The following is an 18,212-nucleotide window of genomic DNA, read 5'->3' as shown; positions in this document are numbered from 1 at the left end:
TGGTGAGCTGGGGTCGTGGGAAGGTCTTGGGTCCCACCGGATCACGGCTTTGGTATGTTATCCTTTTCTGTGAAGTCTGTTCTCTAGTTGTATGTAGTCTGGTGCAGCCTTCTTTCCTGTTGCTCTTTCAGGATTTGTTGTATTAATTATATTTTCATATTCTTTGTGGTTTTGGGAGGAGGCCTCTGTTCCACCTCTCATGCTGCCATCCTTAATCTTCTCAAGGTGACAAGTTCTTATGAGTAATTTACCCTTCCTGCCTGTGCCATGTTGAGCACAGAGCCTAGGGAAACCTAGGTCCTGACATTTGCATGGATTATCCCTCACTGTCAACTATGGGGCAGATGAGGAACCTGGTTCTGATCAGTAATTCATCCTTGGTCCCTGCATTGTGTTGAGCAGTTCATCACTCTCTGCCAGGGCAGTCAAGGTGGCACATTCTGATCCCTAATTTATCCCTAATCCCAGCCTGTGGGGGAAACCACGGTATCTGACTTCTCCCTTGCATGCCCTTCAGTGTCCACAAAAGGGCAGACTTGCTGGTAGGTTCTTATCAGTAATTAGCTCTTGGTCTCTGTGCTGCCTTGAGCAGTTCTTAACTCTCCATTAGAGGGAAGACTAAGCATCAGGTTCTGACCAGTAATTAATCCTCGGACCCTGAGCTCTGTTGAGCAGACAGTATAGGGAAACCTGGCCATCTGACTTCTGCATAGCATGTCCTTCAGTGTTCACTAGAGGGCAGACCTGCTGGCATGTTGTGCAAGTAATTTACCTTTGGTCCCTGTACTGTGATGAGCAGATCTTCACTGCCCATTAGGGAGCAGATGAGGAAAAAGGTCCTGATCAGTCATTTATCTTCGGTCCCTGCACTGTGTTGAGCCATCCTTCATTGTCCAGTAGGGGGCAGACGAGGCAACAGGGTCTGATCATTAATTTATCCCCTGTCCCAGAGCTGTGAGGGAGACAATGGTATCTGACTTCTTCCTTGCATGTCATTCAGTGTCTACAAGGGGGCAGACTTGGTGGTAGGTTCTGATCAGTAATTTATCTTCGATCCCTGTACTGGGATGATCACATCTTCTCTGCCCACTAGGGTGCAGATGAGGCAACAGGGTCTGATGATTAATTTATCCCCGGTCCCAGGGCTGTGAGGGAAACCAGGATATCTGACTTCTTCCTTGTATGTCCTTCAGTGTCCACAAGGGGGCAGACTTGTTGGTAGGTTGTGATCAGTAATTTACCTTCGGTCCCTGCACTGTGATGAGCACATCTTCACTGCTCACTAGGAGCCAGACAAGGAGCCAGGTCCTGATCAGTCATTTATCCTCGGTCCCTGCACTGTGTTGAGCTGTCCTTCACTGTCCAGTAGAGGGCAGATGAGACAACAGGGTCCCATCATTAGTTTATCCCCGGTCCCAGAGCTGTAAGGGAAACCAGGGTGTCTGACTTCTCGCTTATATGTCCTTCAGTGTCCACAAGGGGGCAGACTTGTTGGTAGATTGTGATCAGTAATTTACCTTCGGTCCCTGCACTGTGATGAGCACATCTTCACTGCTCACTAGGAGCCAGACAAGGAGCCAGGTACTGATCAGTCATTTATCCTTGGTCCCTGCATTGGGTCGAGCTGTCCTTCACTGTCCAGTAGGGGGCAGATGAGGCAACAGGGTCCGATCATTAATTTATCCCTGGTCCCAGAGCTGTGAGGGAAACCAGGGTATCTGACTTCTCGCTTATATGTCCTTCAGTGTCCACAAGGGGGCAGACTTGTTGGTAGGTTGTGATCAGTAATTTACCTTTGGTCCCTGCACTGTGATGAGCACATCTTCACTGCCCAATAGGGGCCAGATGAGGAGCGAGGTCCTGATCAGTCATTTATCCTCGGTCCCTGCATTGGGTCGAGCTGTCCTTCACTGTCCAGTAGGGGGCAGATGAGGCAACAGGGTCTGATCATTAGTTTATCCCCGGTCCCAGAGCTGTGAGGGAAACCAGGGTGTCTGACTTCTTCCTTGTATGTCCTTCAGTGTCCACAAGGGGGCAGACTTGTTGGTAGGTTGTGATCAGTAATTTACCTTCGGTCCCTGTACTGTGATGAGCAGATTTTCAGTGCCTACTATGGGGCAGGTGAGGCTGCACGTTCTTGTATGTCAATTACCCTTGGTCTCTGTGCTGTATTGAGCAGTTCTGCACTCTCCACTAGGGGGCAGTTGAGGCTTTAGGACATGATCAGTATTTAACCCTCAGTTTCTGAGCTTTGCTGAGCAGGCAGTCAAGGGAAACCTGGCAATCTGACTTCTGCATGGCATGTCCTTAACTGTCCTCTTGGTTGCAGACCTGGTGGCAGGTTCCGATCAGTAATTTACCTTTGGTCCCTACAGTGTGTGGAGCTGTCCTTCACTGTCCACTACTTGGCAGATGAGGTGGCACGATCTGATTAGTAATTTACCCTCGGTCCCTGTGCTGTGTTGACGAGGCAGTCTGGGGAAACCTGGCAATCAGACTTCTGCAGGGCATGTGCTTCAGTGTCCGTAGGGGGCAGACCTAGTGGCAGGTTGAGGTCAGTAATTCACCCTCACTACCTGCACTGTGTTGAGCAGTTCTTCACTGTCCACTAGGGGCCAGATGGGGTGACAGATTATTTTTTATTTACTTACTTTTTTAAAATTAAGGTATTATTGCTATATACTCTTCTGAAGGTTTCACATGAAAAACAATGTGGTACTTAATTCACCCATACTATCATGTCCCCCACAAACCCCATTGCAGTCACTGTCCCTCAGTGTAGTAAGATGCCACAGAATCCCTATTTGCCTTCTCTGAGCTTACTGTCTTCCCCATAATCCCCCCACACCATGTGTGCCAATCATAACACCCCTCAATCCCCTTCTCCCTCCCTCCCCACCCGCCCTTACCCACCCCTCCCCTTTGGTAACTGCTAGTACCTTCTTGGAGTCTGTGAGTCTGATGCTGTTTTGTTCTTCAGTTTTGCTTCATTGTTATACTCCACAAATGAGGGAAATCATTTGGTACTTGTTGCCTGGCTTATTTCACTGAGCATAATACCCTCTAGCTCCATCCATGTTGTTGCAAATGGTAGGATTTGTTTTCTTCTTATGGCTGAGTAATATTCCATTGTGTATATGTACCACCTCTTCTTTATCCATTCATCTACTGATGGACACTTAGGTTGCTTCCATGTCTTGGCTATTGTAAATAGTGCTGCGATAAACATAGGGGTGCATCTGTCTTTTTCAAACTGGGCTGCTGCATTCTTAGGGTAAATTCCTAGGAGTGGAATTCCTGGGTCAAATGTTATTTCTATTTTGAGCATTTTGAGGAACCTCCATACTGCTTTCCACAATGGTTGAACTAATTTACATTTCCACCAGCAGTGTAGGAGGGTTCCCGTTTCTCCACAACCTCGCCAACATTTGTTGTTGTTTGTCTTTTCGATGATGGCGATCCTTACTGGTGTGAGGTGACATCTCATTGTGGTTTTAATTTGCATTTCCGTAATAATTAGCAATGTGGAGCATCTTTTCATGTGCCTGCTGGCCATCTGAATTTCTTCTTTGGAGAATTGTCTGTTTATAACCTTTGCCCATTTTTTAATCAGGTTATTTCCTTTCTGGTTGTTAAGATGTGTGAGTTCTATATATAATTTGGATGTTAACCCCTTCTCGGATATGTTGTTTACAAATATATCTCCCATACTGTAGGATGCCTTTTTGTTCTGCTGATGGTGTCCTTTGCTGTACAGAAGCTTTTTAGCTTTATGTAGTCCCATTTGTTCATTTTTGCTTTTGTTTCCCTTGCCCAAGAAGATGCATTCAGGAAAAGTTGCTCATGTTTATATTCAGGAGATTTTTGCCTATGTTGTCTCCTAAGAGTTTTATGGTTTCATGACTTACATTCAGGAGTTTGATCCATTCCGAGTTTACTTTTGTGTCTGGGGTTAGACAATAATCCAGTTTCATTCTCTTGCATGTAGCTGTCCAGTTTTGCCAACACCAGTTGTTGGAGAGGCTCTCATTTCCCGATTGTATGTCCATGGCTCCTTTATCATATATTAATTGACCATATATGCTTGGAGTTATACCTGAGCTCTCTATTCTGTTCCATTGGTCTATTGGTCTGTTCTTGTGCCAGTACCAAATTGTCTTGATTACTGTGGCTTTGTAGTGGAGCTTGAAGTCGGGGAGCATAATCCCCCCGGCTTTATTCTTCGTTCTCAGGATTGCTTTGGCTATTTGGGGTCTTTTGTGGTTCCATCTGAATTTTAGAACTATATGCTCTAGTTCGTTGAAGAATGCTGTTGGTATTTTGATAGGGATTGCATTGAATCTGTAGATTGCTTTAGGCAGGATGGTCATTTTGAGAATATTAATTCTTCCTATCCATGAGCATGGGATGTATTTCCATTTACTGGTATCTTTTTTAAGTTGTCAGAGCAGATGAGGACAGGTTCTGATTGCTCTCCAGCTTGAAGCTATATTTAACTCTTCAATTTGAATTCTCCAATATAACAAGCTGCCTGTCCTCTTTCCTGGCATCTGTCTTCAAATCAGCCTTGAGACCTAGGCTGTTCTGGATACACAGACACAAAATCCCACTTACATCACTGCCTCTAAGTGAGTTCACCAGTCTACTTCCTGCCATCAGGAATTAAATGATGGAAAATGTGTTCCTTGTGAAAAGGAGGACACATTTTCACATTATATGCCTACAGTTTTACAAACATGAACTCTGATGTTTGAGTTCCCCCAAAAGTAGACTCAGGTAACAAGGTGCAAGTGGCTGATGCCAGGAAGCACAGGGAAGGAGCAAGGAAAAGAAGGTGTGCTGGTGAGCAGGTTGCTGCTTCGGGTAACTGGGCTCAGTCCTACCAAGAATTCTCTGAGAGATTGTCTAGGACACAACTCAGAACTATCCCGCCAGCGGGTGAGGAAGCTGGGGTGTTGGTCCACCAGCTCCCAGCCCTCACTGTTTGAGAGTTAGCTCCCGAGCACGTCCTGTTTGCCCTGCACGGACAGAAGGCTCCTGTGGCCAGATAAAGTCTTCAGGCAGAGACACGCAGGTCCTTGAGGCTGGAATCGGCCAGTGTGTGCGGGAACTACCCACTGAAGCTGTGGCTGACTGTTCTGCGGGCCAAGGGGTTACTGGCCAGGCACCAACAGCTTCAGCGATTGGTTACATCCAGTTAATAAAATTTCCCCATGAATTCATTCTTGCATTCAGCATGTATTTGTGAAGCACCCAGTATGCTCCCAGTGTCTGTTTTGGCAAAACAATATAGCAGCGAGAGACCAGCTGCAAAAGCCTTCCTTAAAAGCTTATTGTAGTGACTTTTCTCAGGAGTATTGAATTCTACCAATCACAAGTGCATAACCGATTTTCAATAACATAGGCATTCGTTTAACACTAGGTCTTTGTTATTGCACTAATTGGAGAAAATATGACACTCTGTTCTTTTTCTTAGTTAAGGCACAATTTCAGAGAACGTTAATTAGAGCTTGAGGTGTTCCTAACGGTGACTTAAGTGAGGCATACAAGGTGCATTAACTTTCCCAGACACGCATAGCAGAGTCAGGAGTAAAAGCAGGCTTCTTCATGTATTTCTACAATAGCGTCACAAGACCTAGACTCGCTGTTTTTCTAAAACAAAAGCCAAAATGTGTTTTGAGTCCATCCTTATACAAAATAGTAGGAATGCAAAGTGGTGCAAAGTTTCTGTTAAACAATTGACCATAAGCATTAAGAGCTTTAGAAGTAAATGTTCTCATTGACAGGGTAATTCAGCTCTTAGGATTTCTCGGAAGAAAAAACTGGAAAATTGCGAAAGGTTTATATGCAAAGAATACTAATTTAGTCAAAAAGCATGTTTTTAAAGAACATTTAGCAATATGGGGAAATACAATATTTGGTTAAGAGATGAGCATGTATAACTTCATGGATTGGATGGTCTCATATGTCAGAAAGATCCGTGGAAAAGAAGCTACAGCAAAGCAGCAGTTATATTGAGGTGGTGGGACAACATGGAATGTTTGTTCTTTCTTATATAATTGTGTTTTCTGCAATTGACATGGGTTCCTTTTATAAGCAGGGAAGAAGTCTGAAAATGACTTTGCCTAATGTTTTTTTACCTCTAGGCATTTTGATCACTGCTGGGGAAAGTATTCAGCAGATATTTGTGTGTGTCTTGGTCTTGGAAAAAGTCATACTGTTTAAAACTCATCTTCCAACCTTCTGATGTCTTCCCAGTGTACCTACAAGGGAGGGCTTGTTGTGAAATGCCTTTCCTCGAGGGCCTGCTTCCCTTCTGCAGCTCCGTCTCCCCTCACGAGCGCACTGGCCGACTCCCACGCAAGCCCGTGCCCGTGGCCGTGGGCCCCTTGTCTGCATCTGGCTCATGTATTTATTTGTGCTTCATGCTTTCTATTCCTTTGTTTCCTTCCTCTCCGTCAGTTCCTGCTCCACTGTGTTTCTTTCAGTTCCTGTTACAGAGGCAGAATCCCATGGTGCTGTTTGCAGCCTTTCTCCCCCCCAACCCCGTTTCAGCAGTGAAGTCTCATGGGGACTTCATCTCATCTTACCTGCTGTGTCTTGCTTTAAGAACTGCCCTTTGGATTAGGCACTTGCCATGCAGATGAAAGAAAGTGAGCTGTGAACTAAATATGTCACCTTTGGACTTGCCAGGGACTCCAACTCAGCCAGACACCATGGGAGCTCACAGCCCCCTATGGCAGCCCTTGCCGAAATGTGTGCTCCCTTCCAAAGCAACTGAAGGACACACCCTCCCTTCTTTCCCCCAAACAAGGCTGTTGTTCTTATTTCCAGGTTGCTACCATGAGGGAATGTCATGGTGTGAGAAAATAATCAACACCCAAAATGCATATTGCACTTGCTTTCCGTCAACTATGAAGGGGCCATTAATCATTCTCCATCCTCCCATCTTTCCCGTCTTTATTACAGAGGAACTGTTCTTGTAATTTGTGAGGAGTATCTGTGGGTGGTGCCTGACCTTTGGCATTGTCCATGTGGTCCAATGGGAATGGCCTAGAGTCTCCTAGCATCAGCCTGGAGAGTTCAAGGGCATCAGAGGAGGCCCCACGGCAAGGTGCAGCCGAGCAGAAGGAAGCGAAGATGTTAGGATGGAAGCAGTTGAGGCTGTCTCCCTTAGGCCTTGGGGGGGGGGCGCTCTTGCTTCTTTGCTCACTGAAGCTCTGAAAGCATTTGCTTTTTCTTTTCTTTGTCTCTGGCTCAGCTGAGTAAAGAATGCTGTCTGGGTGACATTTATCAGAAAACCTCTGCTCAGAGGGGTACATCAAGTATTATTCTTTTTGGAAAACCTACACTATCTATCTGGTGCTGTTGTACTTCAAGACCAGGAGGGATATCATGCCATATCTATAGGGGTGCAGTGCTGGAAACAAAAACCCTTTAGGTATTTAAACAGAAAGGTCTTGAATTCAGAGAATCATGTGCTTCCCACATTGTTGGAAGGGATAGACAAACAGGAATGATTGCCAGAATATCACAGAGCTGACTAACCCAAAGAAATCCTACCTCTCTCACAGAAGGTGGGGAGTCAGAGGCTACCATTGGAATATACCCTCAAGGGACCTGGAAGTCACCATTGGTACACCTCTTGATACTCCAGAGGTGCAAATTAAACATTAGAAATAAGCTTCGAAAACATTCTACCTCTCTGCTCAAAGGCAGAAAAGCAGCAAGCAGATGGTCTCTGCCTCATGTCTGCCTTCCCATTAGTGAAAGCTGTTCAAGTACAGAAGCCTAGCTGCAAGGGAGTCTGAGCAGTACAGTATTTAGCTTTCTAGATTTATTAGTACAGTAAGAAACAATGGAAAGAGGTGGGAATGGATGCCCAGTGCCAACAGACCATATCCAACACACACACACACACACACACACACACATAAAATGGCACTGGCCTCAGAGCATGCAGCAGGCCCAGTTGGGGGTGGCTGAATTCCAACAGGGTCTGAGGCAAGAAAAAAATGGGAAAAACACAAGATGTGGTGGAGTCTCTTCAGAGAAGAGAGATGGTAGAATCCATCACAGAATCATCCCTGGTCTTATTTTAGCAACATGCAAGGAGATAAGGGGACTGTACCCTGGCTGGGGATATGGCTTGGCTTTTGGCAAATGGGAGCTGCTGATATTCAGTATTAAGTGCAGACAGCATAGTTACCTGGGACTTCAATTAGATGGGAGGTGGAGTAGGTCAGAAATAAAGGAAAAGAGCTGGTGAGGGAGTCAGGTTTCTGGCAGCTATAACTCCCTGGCACAAAAAGAGCTGTGGGATGAGGTTTAGGGCGATGCACAGCAAGAATCCCCAAGCCCTGATGACCCAGGCAGAATGAGGCCAGAGGATGGGATGGGCTCTTCCAGGCTCAAGAAAACAGGTGGGAGATTGTGGGAGGTTGGCTTCTTAGCTCCACCTCGACATCCTCCCTATGTCCATGCTTTTTCCTTGCAACTCTGCATGATCTCTTACAGAAGGAAAACCAGGCTTCCCTGCCCTTTGGGGGCTTGGCCTTGAGACTTGCTCTGGACAGTGGAGCGGGGGAAGAAGCAACACAGGTCTAGTTTTGAGCCAAATCCGTAAGAGGCCTCAGATGTTTGTTTCCCTCTCTCATGCTTTTGCCATCTTCATGAGAGGAGCTTCCCCTGGGTAGCTACTGCTTATTCAGCCTGGGCCCAAGAATTAACCTGTGTGGAAGAGACTAGAGCCTAGCCCATTGCAAGGAACCAATCCCAGCTGGGTCTACAGCTTGAAGGAGGGCCTCATAGCTGAACTCAAGCTAGTCCATCTGAGCCCCAGGCAACCTAATGGTGTATGAGAAATAAATGCTTATTGTAAACACTGGCATTTTTGTGATTGTTGTTCTGCAGCAATAGCTGACTGATACAGGGACTGTTGCTGAACGCCTCCGGGTTTATCATTCCCAGGTGTTTCAATGAAGAGTATCAGGAGAGCATCTACAAATCTCAGAGCGGCATGTGCAAGTTCTGAAGAATGGTGGAATAAGCCAGTGTGTCTGGGGACCTTTGGAGACAGCTGGGACAGAGCCACATCAGGGCAGTGACTGACACCCAACTCACAGCCCATCTTCTCCAGGTAGGCCTCCCTAAATGGCCAAGCCCACAGAGAGCTCTTCGTCCTCTACTCCCCTCATTTATTGCCTGTATTTCTTAAGCTCTGATAACATGCCATCACATTTAGGGTGACCTAGTTTCAAAGCTCTTCAGGCAAATGGTCTGACCTCACTGTATTTTTATCTAACCACATGTCTGTATTTTGTCAATGTGGATATAATGAGAGGTCTGGCCAAGTATCTTGTTGAGATCCACATGCATTATGTTTAAAGCAGTGGTTTTTGAGATTTCATTGCTTCTGGACTGTCTTCCCGAGATTTGTTCATTTCCATGTACAAGTAGGGAACAGAGCCTAGGGCGTGAGAGATTGTAGGCAGGCTGAGGCTCTGACTGGCTGTGACTCATAAAGGACTGGAGAATGCTGGGAGAAGAGAAGAGGCTTGGAAGGAGCTGTGTAGGGTAGAAGGGCAGGCTGCAGGAGGCAGGGGCCTGGACTGAGGTCAAAGTGCAGAGATGGTTAAAGTGCTCTGAAGTGAGAGAGTTCAGGGCAGGCCGTCTGGATTGTGCCACTTCGCATGATTATTTCAAGCTAAGACAGTCAAGGCTCAACAGACTCAAGAAGAGCTTCTTACCTCTCCCTTACCTGCCTGAAAGAAGTTAGACAGGGGGCCTGTACCAGGAAGAGAGCTATTACCAGAGAGAACTCTTTACATCAGAAAGACTTACCTGCTTGGCATGGCAAACATTTGTTGACCAAATGTGCTCTTCCCATCTTCCTGTGAATTCTCTCCTGCCCCTTTGAAGCCCAAGGCCCCTTCCCCCTTCTCCTTAGCTCAGGATGGCATATAAGGAGTCAGGGAGCCTCATATCTTTGGGGTTTCTGTACATACAAAATTAAATTTGTTGTTCTCTCCTCTTAACCTATGTCAGTTTAATTACTTGACCAGCCAGAGAACATAGAAGGGAAGAAGGGAAAGCTTTGCTCTCTGCAGAAGGAAGCCACTGGAGGGCAGCGTTGAGGACCACGAGAGGCACTGGAAGGGGTGGAGATGGGATGCTGCAGGGCAAGGGTGCAGAGTGAGTGCTGAGGAGTCTCCCAGAAGGACAGGGTGACGGGCAGATGGTGGAGAGAAGCGGGCAGGGTAAATATGGGGCAGATGAAGTCAGAAGACCATCATTGTGCCATGTAAACTCATCTTGTCTTCCGTAAGAAGAGATGTCTGTGTACCTCACTGTATGCAACTTTGGTTGGAGTCAATGATCTTCCAAATGTTTTTTGCTTGCATATCCCCTAAAAGAATCATAAAGAATGACATAAACCCTCACACTTTTAAACTTGGTATTTAAAATCATTCATAAGGTTAAATATTGTAGTAATAAATTGTAATGGCCAGTGTATTGTAAATATCAGTATTTTAAAATAAAGCTCTTATATGGTGTACATACTGAAATTGAAGTATCGTTATGATATGACAGCCACCATCATCCATTTTAAAAATGCAAGACAAGCTCCTTAAGTGTCAGAAGTTTTACATCACTCCTTTTGCTCCTTGGAATTATATTTCCATTTCACTTCCCCCACAGAATTTTACCCTGATGTAATGTATTTTTATGCTTGACAGTCTTCTATTGATCACCCTATCATACATGTCAGCAACAAAACATGCATGTAAACTTGTTTAAAATTTGTTTCCTATAGCTGTAAATAGTAAATAATTATTTAATATAAGGAATAACATTTTATTGGAAAAGCATCTCTTAATGAGATGGATGAAGTAGTGGTGGTAGGTCATGATCCCTCCATTACAGGGAACTTGGCCCACACTAGGATCTTGAGTTGTCCCTTCCTTTAGCATCTTGGAGATCTTTACGCTCCAGGGCAATGTGCCTTGGTAAGCTTCAGAACCTCAGGTACCTGGACTTCTATGTACCATGTGTGCTAAGACAATGATTATGGTAGCTGATATCACTGTAAATCGAAGATGTCCTTTGCTTATTTCCTCGGTATCTCAGAAGCCTCCCAGAGCTTTGTGTGACTCCAGGGCAGGGGAGGGAACCTAATAATGTCAAAAATTGGACTTCCTATTACAAGCATGATGAAATGGGTACTTAAAGCCTGATGTACTTTGATTCAAAGAATACAAGGAAATGGGGTATTTCTGGTATAGTTGAATTGCTGACATTAAGATTCATGCCTGCTATGTGGGAAAAAGGGAGAGGGCATGGATTGGGTGATCATCAAGGGTGAGGTCAACTACCTATTTTCACCATCACTTAGCAACTGGTTGACCTTGGTAACTGGTCATCTGCATCTCACTGCCCGTGTGTACAGCAGGGTTGAAATCTGCCCTATTCACCCTCCTGTGTAATTGTGAGGCTTGTATGAGATCAAACCATGCTCATGACATCATTTTATAAGCACTCAAGAATGCTTTCTTATTTTGGTTTATTTGTAAATATTTTACTTGGAAATAATTATGGAGTCGCAAGAAGTTGCAAAGATGTGTACAGGAAGATCCCGTGCATCCTACACTCCACCTCCACCATCCATGCTTAACTATAGTACCGTATCACACAATGCAGAGTACTGACTACTGTATGATCATGGCCTAACTACAGAACAATATCAAACCCAGAGCTTATTCTGATGTCACCAGTTCAACTTGTACTTGTGTGTGTGTGTGTAGCTTCATGAAATTTCACCTCATGTGTAGCTTCGTGTAATTGCCCTCACGATATCATGAATGGAATTCTTCCATCATCATCAAGCGTCCTTGTGCTGCCTCTTTGTAGCCATAAGACAATCCCTTATAATCCCTTGCCCATGGCAACCACTGTGTTCTCCTCTCTATAGTTTTGTTATTTCAAGAATGTTGTGTACATCAAATCACAGTTTGAGTGTTTTGAGACTGGCTTTTTCACTCAGCATAATCCCCTTGAGGTGCATTGGAGCAGATGCACGCATCAATAGTTCATTCCTCTTGTTGCTGAGTAGTGGTCCACAGTGTGGATGCACCACAGTTTGTTTAACCATTCACCTATTTAAATACCTTTGGGTTGCTTCCCATCTTTGGGAATAGACTCTGTTGTCAATAAAGCTGCTATGAACATTTGCATACAGGTTTTGGAGCAAACCCAAGTTTCTGTTCCTTTGGGGTATGCGCAATTCTGGGTTGTATGGTAAATGCATATCTAGGTTCATAAGAAACTGCCAAACTGTTTTCCAGAGTGGTTGTACCATTTTACATTTCCACCAATAATGTATGAGTGATCAGTTTTCTCTGTATCCTCACCAGCATTTAGTGTTTTCACTCTTTTATTTTAGACATTTCAGTAGGTGTGCAATGATACCTGATTGTGGTTTTAATTCTTATTTCTCTAATGGCTAATGATGTTGAATGTCCTTACATGTGCATATATGTCATCTGTAATTTCTCCTTGGTGAAATGTCTGGATGTGTGTTTTACCCATTTTCTAATTGGTTTTTTTTTAAATATTGAATTGTGGAAGTTCTTTATATATTGTAGATATAGATCTTTTGTTGGATATGTGGTTTGCAAATATTTTCTCTAAGTCCATACTTTGTCTTTTCATCCTCTTAACAGAGTCTTTTACAGAGCAAAAGTTTTTAATTTTATGAGGTCTGCTTTATATATATATATTTTTATGGACTGTGCTTTTGTTGCCAAGTCTATGAACTCTTTGCCTAGGCCTAGATCCCAAGTATTTTATCCTCCAAGTATTTTTCTAAAAGTTTTATAGTTTTCTGTTTTTACTTTTAAGTCCATGATCCATTTTGAGTTAATTTTTTTAAGTAAAACTTAGGTTGAGGTTTGGTTTTTTTCTGCCTGTGGATGTCCCATTTCTCCAGTACCTGTGTGGAAAGGTTTATCTTTACTCCATTGAATTGTTTCTGAAAATTTGTCAAAAATTAGTTGGGCATGTTTGTGTGGCCCTATTTTTGGGTACTCTGTTCTGTTCCATTGATCTATGTGTCTATATCTGCCAATATCACACTGTCTTGATCACTGTAGCTGTATAGTAAATCTTAAAATCAGGTAAAGTGATTCCTCCCATTTAATTCTTTCTAAAATTTGTTGTAGCTAACTTTGGTTCTTTGCCTTTTCCTATACACTTTAGAATAGTCTTGTCTGTGTCTACAGAAAAACCTTGCAGGGATTTTGATAGTAAGCCTATAGATTTCAGTTTGTGGAGAATCAACATCTTTCTATGTTTAGTCTTCTAATCTATGAGCATGATATGTCTCTCCATTTCTTTAGGTCTTCTTTGATTTTTTTATCAGCATTTTGTAATTTTCAGAGTACAAATCCTGAACATGCATTTCTAAGCTCATACCTATGTATTTCATTTTCTTTGTAGTGAGTGTAAATGGTATTACGTTTTCAGTTTTGGTCTCTGTGTTTATTGTTTATATAAATGGTGTGATCAGTTTTGTGTGCCTATCTTGTATCTACAACCTTGTTGTATTCACTTCTTAGTTCTAGGAGGTTTTTCTGTAGATTCTTTGGAATTTTCCATTAGACAGCCATGTCATCTGCAAACAGGGACTGGTTTTCTATCTTTCTTTCTAAGCTGTTCGCATTTTATTTCCTCTTCTTGTCTTATTATGCTTGCTGTGACTCCAGGACTGTGTTGAATAAGAACAGTGAGAGAGGACATCCTTGTTTTGTCCCTAACCTTAGAGGGAAAGCTTTCTGTCTTTCACCATTTAGTACCATGTTAGTTGTAGGTTTTTGGTAGATGTTCTTTTTCAAGTTGACGACCTTTCCCTCCATTCCTAATTTTTCAGCTTAAAAAAAATTTTAGCATGAATAGACGTTTTCAAGAACTTTAAAAATGTTAGTTATTTCTTTTAGTATTTTCAAAATGATGTTTAATTGACATCTTGGCTGTGTGTCAAGTTCTGGTAATATGGGCACATGTCATTCTCCTTGTCAGCTCTGTCCCTCCTAAGTGAACTGGGAGGCCACAGGGAGGCCAGGACATCTTGGGTGGGACTGAGGAAAAATGGAGGGTTGAGATAGCAGGGCCCTGCCAAAGGGGGTCTGCTACCCAGTTATCCAACTGAAATCAGAATACTGAGAGGGTTATTAGTTTCCTAGGGCTGCTGTAACAGATTACCACAAACTGGGTGGCTTAAAACAGCACAGATTTATTCCCTTACAGCTCCGGAGGCCAGAAGTGTAAAATCACCGTGTCACAGGGCTGGGTTTCTTCTGGAGGCTTCAGGGGAGAATCTGTTTCCGTGCCCTTTCTGGCCTCCAGAGGTGGCCTGCACTCCTTGGCTTGGGCTATCTTCCTCCGTCCGCACCGTTCCACCCTCTGGTTCCATTGTCACGTCTCCTTTTTTTCTCTCGGATCTTCAGTCTCTTGCCTCCTTCTTATAAGGACTCTTGTGATTGCATTGGTTCCACCAGGATAATCTCCTCAAGATTCTGAGCTGAATCACATCTGTAAAGTCCCTGTTGTCATGTAAGGTGACAGAGTCAACAGGTTCCAGGGATTAAGATGTGGACAGCGTTTGAGGGAGGGCGCATCAGTCAGCCTAGCACAGAGGGTGACCGTGGACATTATGATGAGGCATTCTAATGAGCAGGGCTCTGGAGTTAGACAGACTGTGGGTTAAATCTCACTCCAGCTTTATAAGCTGTGTGACTTCCAGTGAATTCTCAATCTGGCCAAACCTTGGTTCATCTGCAAAACTGCAACCGCTTCTGTGGTAGAGATGCCAGATGCCCAGCACACATTTACACAACCCTTCTAGAGTATGCAGTTGGGACTGGAAAGCAACTTCCCAGGCAGGGACTACACTTCCCAGTACCACTTGCATCTAGGTGAGGCCAGTATGATGCTAATGAAATGGGAGGAGAAGTGATGTGTGTCACTTCTTGGCTGAGGTGCCTGTGAAGAAGGGGTGTATTTTCCACACTCTCCTCTCCCACCTGCTGGCTCATTGTTGACTCCCAGCTGATCTTGGAAGCCTGATGATGAAGATGGTAAAGCTTCCATTAGCCTGGGTCCCTCAGTAACTGGTAGAGCAGAGTCCCTCCTCCTGCTGCTGCCAAAATGGATGCCTGTGTGGGACTATAATGTGAGCCAGGAATGCATTTCTATTGTGATAAGCTACTGAAATTATAGGTTTATTCATTACAGCAGCTAGCATTATCTTAAGCAATACATCTCTACCTTGCAGGCTATTATTATCCCCTGGGACTATAAAATGAAATTGTGTGTGTAAAGCCCACGTTAAGGGACTAAGGGACTTACAGGTTGGAAAGTCATGAATTTTTCTGCCGAGAGCAGTGGTTCTCAAACTTGAGTGCATCAGAATCCCACAGGGCTTGTCAAAACACAGATGCAAGACCTCACTTGAAGAGTTTCTGATTTGGGAGGGGGCCTCCCGCCACACTGAACCTCTCCCCAAGCTTCTCTCTTTTGCCTGTCCTTTCTGCTTGGCCGTGACCTCCGTGAATTGGCAGTTCCATCCCAGAACTAGCATAGTACCGGGCAAATAAAAGCCCCCCAATCAATACTGAAGGAAGGAAAAAGGAACAAATTGGCAGTCTTTGTCTCCAAGGGCTGAGTTAGAGCCAGTGTTTCAGTTAAAGGGTTTGACGGATTGCCTCCTTCCTAAATAGCCTTGATTGGGGGTCCTTTGTTCCTCCAGGATCTTGTTAAGGTGAGGAGGAGTCGCAGCAGTAGAAGCCGGTGCTCTTGTCTGCCAAGCAGGGTTTCACTTTTCACTTTCACTGTTACCTCTTTGGAACAGCTCCTGGGATTGGTGAAAGAGTCTGCATCCCAGAAAGTATATCCATTCTCCTATCGGCAAAATTTATTTTGCCTGTGCATTCTGGGGGTTTAATCTGGGAATGAATGCGTTCACGGGATCGTGCTGGAGGATTCCATTCCAGAGGGCTGCTGGCCACTTGAGGAAGCGCATGTGCATGGACGGTATTCTCTCTCAATGGGGCTTCCCTGCAGACCCTCAAGGAGAGGGCTTGCAGCACGCAGCGGTCACTGTGCCAGGGCCCGTGCGGGACTGAGGAGGTAGCCTTCTCATTATATCATGGGGAGTGAGGGGCAGTGAGGCTCAGAAGCAGCTATTAAAGAGCAAATGTTAGCTGGAAAAGAGGGAGAGGGGTTGCAAAGAGACGAATTCTGTGTACTTGGTAATTTTGGCTCTGGCAGGCTCTGAATTCTCTCTGTGTGAAGGAAGAAGTTTGGCGTTAGCAATTCCAAAGGGTCCCTCTGATTTCAGCAGCTGAAAGCTAGCCTGGGGACAGGCAGACGGCAGCTTGGGGCAGGAGGCTGCACGCTTTCATCCAGGCTGGTGGCTGCAGGCCCCGTGGGGAAAGGCCAGAGGGCCAGGAGGAGGCAGGAGGCTGACTGCGTTGGGGTTGTCTGCTCATGCTCCGCCCCTGCTCACAAACCCTCCCAGAATTCTGACAAGACTGGGCAGCCTTTCCCTGATCACCGCCCACTTGGGTCACCCGTAGAGGCCTGAGCTATATCCGATTTCAATTTCTTGGGTTAATTTATACTCCACTCTAAACAGACTCTTGTAAAAGCTGAGAACCAGCCAGGATAAAGAAGCTGTTTTTCCATTGCAGTCTTTCTTCTGATTGGTAAAGAGTGAGCTTTTCAATGACTGAGATCCTAAATTTTGCTCCCGGGGGATCTGGAGGGTGGGTACCAGGGAGGAAGGAGGTGAGGGACAATTCAGTGAGAGCCTGTTCCATGCACTTGTTTCGAAGCAGGGGAAGGGGCATGTTGTGTCCCGCTTTGCGCCTGGGGACCTGGAGTTTGACCGTAATTCACAGCACCGTGCAGTGTGGGAAAATGTAAACATGCCTATGTGGCCAGCCTAGGCCTCTCAAACTCAAGTTGACTGCTGCCTAAATCCCCTCGCCCCACCAAGTTCTCGCTGTAAAGCCCTTCCCTAACTGAGGTTTTTAATTTTACTTTGGGTATTTGGGGAGTTGTGGTGTTTTATGTGGTAATTTTCTGAGAGCTCTTTTCTCCCTATTTCGGATCGTTGGTAACATAGCGTATTTGGGCTCCTATACGGCTTTCTCCAGGAATCATCTACACTGCTAAGAGGAGCCTCACCCTGCATCATCTCCACCTCTTTGTGTTTTGTTTTGATTTTCTCATTTTTATTCTAAAACTTTCAGAACTGCTTTTTCTGCTCTGGGTTTTTGAATATCAGGCCGACCAAAGATTTGATTCATTTGTAGGTTCGTTTCTTCATATCCCCATCGAGTGTCCACTTACGTCTTGGAATTGTGGGGGATTTGCATCTCTGTTTTAATTTCCCCGTCTTTCTTCCAGACACAGTAGTAAAATGAGAGGTTATTGAATAAGCACACATGATTTTATATATTTATGTGTGTGTGTGTGTGTACGAATTCTGTGTTTGCGATTGCTGGGAGATTACTTTTAAACTTTCTCTTTTGTTTTCTAGTTAAATGTAGTTTATAAATGGTCACTGTGGGTTTGGCACCTTTAAAATAGTCAAGGTTGAACTGAGGTTTGTTTTCAGCTCTACTGAGGTATAATTGACAAAATTGTAAGATATTTCAAGTGTACATTGTGATGATGTGATATACATATACATTGTGAAAGGATTCCCCGATTTAGTTAATTAACACATCCGTCACCTCACAGATTTGTCTTTTTAAATGTTTCTTTTGTGAGAACGTTTAAGTTCTGCTTTCTTAGTAAATTTCAATTGTACAACACAGTGGTTATCAACTGTAATCACCTTGCTGTACATTATACCCTCAGGCCTTACTCATGTTAGAGCTGAAAGTTTGTACGCTTTACCAGCCACTCCCTATTACCCACCGGCCCCAAGCCCTAGCAACCATTTTTGTACTCTCTGTTTCTATGACTTTGACTTTTTTAGATCCCATAGAAAAGTGATACCATGAAGTATTTGTCTTTCTCTGTCTGGCTTATTTCACTGAGCATAATATCCTCAAGGTCCATCCATATTGTTGCAAATGTCAGGATTTCCTTCTTTCTCATGGTTAAATAGTATTCCATTGTGTGTGTGTGTGTGTATTTCACAT

At 44.3% G+C, this 18,212-nt stretch overlaps 1 protein-coding gene across 6 annotated transcripts in view; it reads left to right on the top strand.

Moving 5' to 3' along the window:
* RAI2 (retinoic acid induced 2) overlaps nucleotides 1-18,212 on the top strand; it is a 347,676-nt gene that overhangs the window by 56,672 nt on the left and 272,792 nt on the right. For all 6 annotated transcript variants that reach the window (XM_036912885.2, XM_036912887.2, XM_036912886.2 and 3 more), the window contains one exon: nucleotides 8,971-9,139. The gene's annotated coding sequence lies outside the window, so the exon portion shown is untranslated. The remainder of the gene's footprint in view (nucleotides 1-8,970; nucleotides 9,140-18,212) is intronic.

The sequence above is a fragment of the Manis pentadactyla genome, chromosome X (assembly GCF_030020395.1).
Source record: "Manis pentadactyla isolate mManPen7 chromosome X, mManPen7.hap1, whole genome shotgun sequence".
NCBI lineage: Eukaryota > Metazoa > Chordata > Mammalia > Pholidota > Manidae > Manis > Manis pentadactyla.
The sequence above is the reverse complement of the archived record's forward strand: the minus strand, read 5'-3'. Positions and strand labels throughout refer to the sequence as shown.